Below are 5946 nucleotides of genomic sequence, written 5' to 3' on the forward strand. Positions count from 1 at the left end.
TTTGAAGTGATGGTGCAGGTAGGAAGGGTTGTTCTGCCTACTATGACTCTTGTGCATTTAAATGACTGTGGTGGAAAGGGACAGGGAGTGAAGAAGTATAGGGAATTACCACCCTCTTGCCGACATTCAGTCTGCCCTTTGCACCAAAAAGAATGCAAACTCATTCAGGAAGCCTTTGGCTTTATGATTTACCTCAACAGCCTGTTTGGATTCCTCATGCAGAATCCTGATGAGGTGTTAGAGGAGCAGGATGCAGCACCAGATGAGGAATGCGAGGAGACAACTCATATGCAAGAAGTCGAGGAGGTTGAAGACACAGTCGACCTTGAGGTTGAGGCAATTGAAGTACAAAGAAGTAAGATGCTCTCTGTGAAAACCACAGAAATCAAACTTCCCTTGGATGTCAGTAACTTCACTGAGAAGCATGCTCAGATGATGTTGCCAGCTGTGCCTGACGTCAGGATTGGAGACAGGACCTATATCTTCTTACATGATGTGCAAAGTGTGTTTTATTTAAGGGAGGATTTCTCCCTAGCTATTATTTCCAGAGTCCAAGAGGAGAGGAGTGGATTTGTTTCAGAGGATAGTAGTGATGATGAGGCAATGGAAACATCCAGCAATCCAATGGAATGCCTTCGAAGATGCTTTGAGAAAGCTGAAAAATACAAGGAGACACTACCTGATGAAGCCACCTTCCAAGAAATAAGACAAAGCCTAAGACCATCGAAAAGTAACAAAGAAGTGGAGGATTGGTTTAACCATTCAGGTCAGGGGTCAACTACATCTGTAGACCTGTGGCAAGAAAACCTCTTTCTGCAGGATGAGAGCTTCATGGTAACTCTCTCTCTCTCTCTCTCTCTCTCTCTCTCTCTCTCTCTCTCTCTCTCTCTCTCTCTCTCTCTCTCTCTCTCTCTCTCTCTCTCTCTCTCTCTCTCTCTCTCTCTCTCTCTCTCTGTTTGTGTCATTTCTGACATTGTATGTGCAGTCTTGGATTGCTGACAAGGATGACTTCCTTCGGCGCCGGACAAGAGAGTATCGAGGAAGGGATGCGGCCCTAGCACAGTACCTTTCAAAGCTCTGCGAGTCGCCGATAGTAGTTTTTCACAATTCCATGTCACAAGAGGGTTCAATAGCAACTTACACATTCAAGACACTATCACGTTTCTTGGGTGGACCGGTGCTGCCCAAAAGTGCAGATAAAGTCATTCTTGTGGACAAAGTGTTTGCTAGAGATTGTTTTGGTTACTGCCCAGGCTATACAGGTGGTCGGGCAGCGTATTACTACACCTACACAGCAATGGCACTAGCTCTTGGTAGACAAAACCCAGATGAACTTTTAGAGTATGGCAAACATCTCATGATTCGTTACAAGGGTGACGTGCCAAAAAACAAAATTGAACCTGCAAAATCTTGATACACTTCAAGTACCAATTGTATAAGATCATGTATTACATAAATTTTGTACAATGTCATCCACTCAGAGTATCTTTCTCCACTTGTGATTCACATACACCATTGTCTCTCTTCACCTTCGTTGACTTTCACGAGCTCCGGAGTTGTTGTATGCCATTGATCTTTTAGCTTTTTGTTGTTGTAAATGTCTGATGGCTTGTGCTGTTGCTGAATTTGCCAAGACTTCTTTTGCCTGCATTCGATGAATGATTCTACGATAGAACCATTCAAATAGTTCTCTCAAACTGTTAGCCTTGATTCGAGAGCCACCATGTCGTGTGTGCCTGAAATAAGCATTTCTCGCCATGTAATGAGACTTTTCCATCCCTTGGGTATTCCATATTGCCGGGTTCCCATACTTCTGTATAAAATATGGCAAATGATTGAAGATGATGTGCTGGATATGAAAACAGATTAGTTAGAATGTTTTACAGTCACATATTTGCACATAAGAGAGAAAGAATACATTATAATACCATGTAGTGAGTAATCTGGGTGTCTGTCCATGCTGTCTTGAATGATTTTTTCAGAAGGTTGAGATTTTCCTTGAACTTGTTCATATCACCTTGTGACCAGTCATCTTTGTCGCACATCAAAAATAGGATGTCTATTGATCGCCAAACCTCAGCCTTCGCGTTACGAGTAGTTGGTTCGTGGTCTTTGACTGCAATATGTAGCTTTTTCCAGCTCTGATACTCTACCTTGCTAACATAAGATGTGTTATATATTTTTCCATGTTTTGTTAGCTTTGGATCTCTTGTACCTTGGGGCTTAGATAAAAACCTCCGTGCCTTCACCCCACCGATGGATGGTTTGCATGGGACATCCTTCTCAGCAGTTGATCTCTTTTCATCCCGCTGGATTTTCACATTGCCACCATGAAGCCCCATATCCGACAGTACCATTTCTAAGCACTGCAAGGCTACTTGTCGTTCTGCAGAGTTCTTAATCTTCCAAGCAAACCCGATGTATAAGTAGACCAATTTCTCTACAATTCTACAAAGGGCATGCATTGTACAAATGTGGACATTCACAAGTGGTATTTTCAAAACTGGTCGAAAAGCAGGATCCTCAATGTGACGTGTTGGAGCTTTTCTCCACCACTTTGGGTCCATGAACTTTGCAGGCTCCATGCAGAACAAACACGGTGACTTTGCCATTGCACCCATTCCACAATTATACATGCACTTTAATGTTTTAAGGTCACCTGCAAGATGCCACTGAACTTGAAAGTCTCCCCTTCCATCTAGACGTAGTACCTCTCCCTGGTTAGTCTGTCGATCAATCAGCTCCGGAATATTAGTTCGATGGAACACCCAATATAGAATCTCATGATCTTCTTTCTTTACCTGCAACACAAAATAAATGAGACTTAAGTAGATCTGAACATTTGAGCTTACTTGAGAATATCGCTTACCTCAAACGCACCAAGCCACCATATGTTAGATTCTGATTGAACACTAAAATATAAAGGATCATCACTGGGACACTTTGAGAGGGCTCTATTCATTAAAGTAATAGTAACACGCTCTAGCTTTTTCTCTTTAACAAGCTCACACTCATCCAGTTTTAACACAAAATGTAATAGTCCACGTGACTCTTCAAATGTGATGTTGTAAAACTCCACCATTCTCTTCTGTAGTATCCGCAGGTCCATAAAAATATTGTTGAACTCATCATATGCCATGTTCGCTCCATGGCCACTGTAAGTTGCTTTAATATGAAGGGGCTGTCCAAGATAGTCTCCCTGTGCCTCGTTAAGCTGAAGCCTCTCTTTCCAAACACTTGAGGCTGATGGTAGAAGTTTGGATTTTATACCCTTCCTAACAAAGATGGATGAGACAGACTTTTGGATAGCCGAATATCCTCTTTTGCTTACACCAATTGAATCAAGTGTGCCTTGTATCTCTTTTGTAGGCACTGAGTTCTCTGAAATAAAGCGGTCCACTACATTTCTTTGTAGAACCTTAAACTTCTTGTCATGTACTATATCTGCTGCCAGGCTTCTACTTATAAGTGGCTTCAATCTCTTTCCTATATTGGCTTTGGGGTCAATGTTTTCCTTGTCAGGATAGATTGAATCTCTACATGAAGACAATGCATAAGTAAATAACAGAAAATTTGCTTCAGTAACATTATTTAGGCACATGAAAACAATGCATAACAAGAAAAAACAAAGAGATTACTTAACTAAGACAATGTAGCCAACCAAGAAGCATCACCTTAATGCTCGGATTCTTTTCTTGAGACCTCCTGATGCAACCTGCAATGTTTCAAGATTGCGCAATTTCTTCTTTCGGATACGACCACCCAAGATGGTGTCCTTCATTTGACAACTTCGCACCTTTCCTTTCAGTTCTTGTACCTCTATTTTATGTTGCAAAATGGTAACCTGATCTGTAGAATGTAAATGTGAAAGGCGAACAATCTCACATTGTTGAGCTTGGAGAATGCTCTTGTAAGTTTCAGCTTCTCTTGTAAGTGATTTACAATAACCCAGAAGGCCGTTTTCTCCATCACCAGCAAAGGTCAATAAGCTTGTAGGATTGACAAACGGTGGAGACGCATTAGTTATTGGATTCTTAGGGTAGAGAGAGCCTCTCGTCCAGATATCTATGTGTTTAGCTCCTTGAGCTCTGAGCGTGTCTATGGAGGTGGGAGGTATATGTGTGTTTGTTTTACTGCGCTTAATCAATGGTTGGTACTCATTGTCCAAATCAATGTGAAGGTGATATTTGGCTCGTTTCTGGGTAACATTTGTGCCATTTGAGGAGTGCGCCGTTAGCCAAATGTGCAGGTTTAATGGAAAGTGAATAGCGGCTGCGGATTCGTCCCTCCATGTTAGCCTCATTCCCTCCGTATTGACGTTGTTCATTCAATGCAACTGAAAAGAGGATTATCCCTCAATCACTACGAACGAATGTTCAGAGGAGTAAGGAATCTACTTAAAGTACACTTTTTGAAGTTTTACTATGAAAGACCCAGCTCTTTTATTTGCCATTTTTTCTAGAGAGAGAGTGCAAAAAATACATTTTCTTAGAAGGCCCTCCAAATGACCTCCAAAATTTCCTAATGGCTACTAAATCTAGTCTAAGAAAGTTCATCATTACCCCACACAGCTCCCCAGATACACAGAATCAATTTTCTGCTAGTTTATTGGCTTTTAATGATTAATTTTGGAAATATCTGCAATTTCTAGAACCTTAGGATAAAAAGTCTTTAGCAGTAATGATTACTGAAACCATTCAATTTTACTTAACTAATTAAATTCATAGTGTAACCTTTCAAAGCCCGTAACTTTTCCAGATTTTATCGAAATTCTGTTCTGAAAAATTATAACCATAGTAAAGCTCTGGTTACGGTTCCAAAAATACCAATATTTGTCATAGTTGGATTATTCTACATTGTTTTCTTAACAACCAAGTTAATTTGATTAGGCTTTATACAATTTCTAAGGTTTCAGAAACTAGAAACCTTACACGTTTTCCCGGTAGACTCTAGAGAGACATGCACTCCGACAATGCACTTATATCTTGCACCACATGGACAATACACAAAACCAAACCAGTATGCACACCAATGCCACCACCACCACTCACACCACAGTAAATATGCAACCAACATAACATATTGAATCCACCACTTCAAATCCACAACCTCAACCACATGTGGATAACCCCAACATCACAACCTGCTCTAGATGCCCAACAGCCTCCCCAACCTTTGAATCTAGGGGATCAAACCACCATGCAGTAGATTTTTGGAGATCTTCCACCATTAAGTCATGCCAAATGCATGCCTTTACTGGATCCCCCACCACTCTTATCTCTACAAAGATCCACCCAAGAAACACGAACAAGTGAAAAAAAAATATTGAGGTCCGCTACTAAATCAGGATATCCCATCTATTGTCATAGTACCTACAGCTCAAGCAATCACAGCAACTACACCGCAAAAAAATAAGTGAGTCACTTTGGAAAACAAAGATTTAGTCCTTGCAATCAACTTGTGAAATGAAGGGTGCCTACATAAGAATTATCTAATCCCATGTAGCCTCTCTTTTTAACCTTTTTTAATCTTTGAATCTGGGGGATCAAACCACCATGTTCTTTTAGTATTTCTACTTTCAAGTTGTTTAGTTTAAACTCTCAACCGTGACTACGTAGACGTGATGGTCAGGGGATACCGTCAGTCTTCTTTTGTCAAAAACGGACAATAACGGACTATATGGGTGTGGTCAGATACCCACTATGCACGATGCCATTCGACACGACCGTCGGGTGCAATAAAAAAGGTTTACGCACCACACGGGGTCTGCATGATCATGGTTGGGAGATTTTGTGGAGTCCATTCCATGCACAAGTTGTGTTAATCTATTTTTTGGACAATATGAACCCCCCAAAAAATGCAAAAGTACAAAATGATTCCAAAACATGGTACAAAAGACCAAATTATTCTCTATTGATTTTGGAATTACATCATGGATGGTGTGTT

Source organism: Adiantum capillus-veneris, chromosome 17 (assembly GCF_014529385.1).
Source record: "Adiantum capillus-veneris isolate H3 chromosome 17, ASM1452938v2, whole genome shotgun sequence".
NCBI classification, from domain to species: domain Eukaryota; kingdom Viridiplantae; phylum Streptophyta; class Polypodiopsida; order Polypodiales; family Pteridaceae; genus Adiantum; species Adiantum capillus-veneris.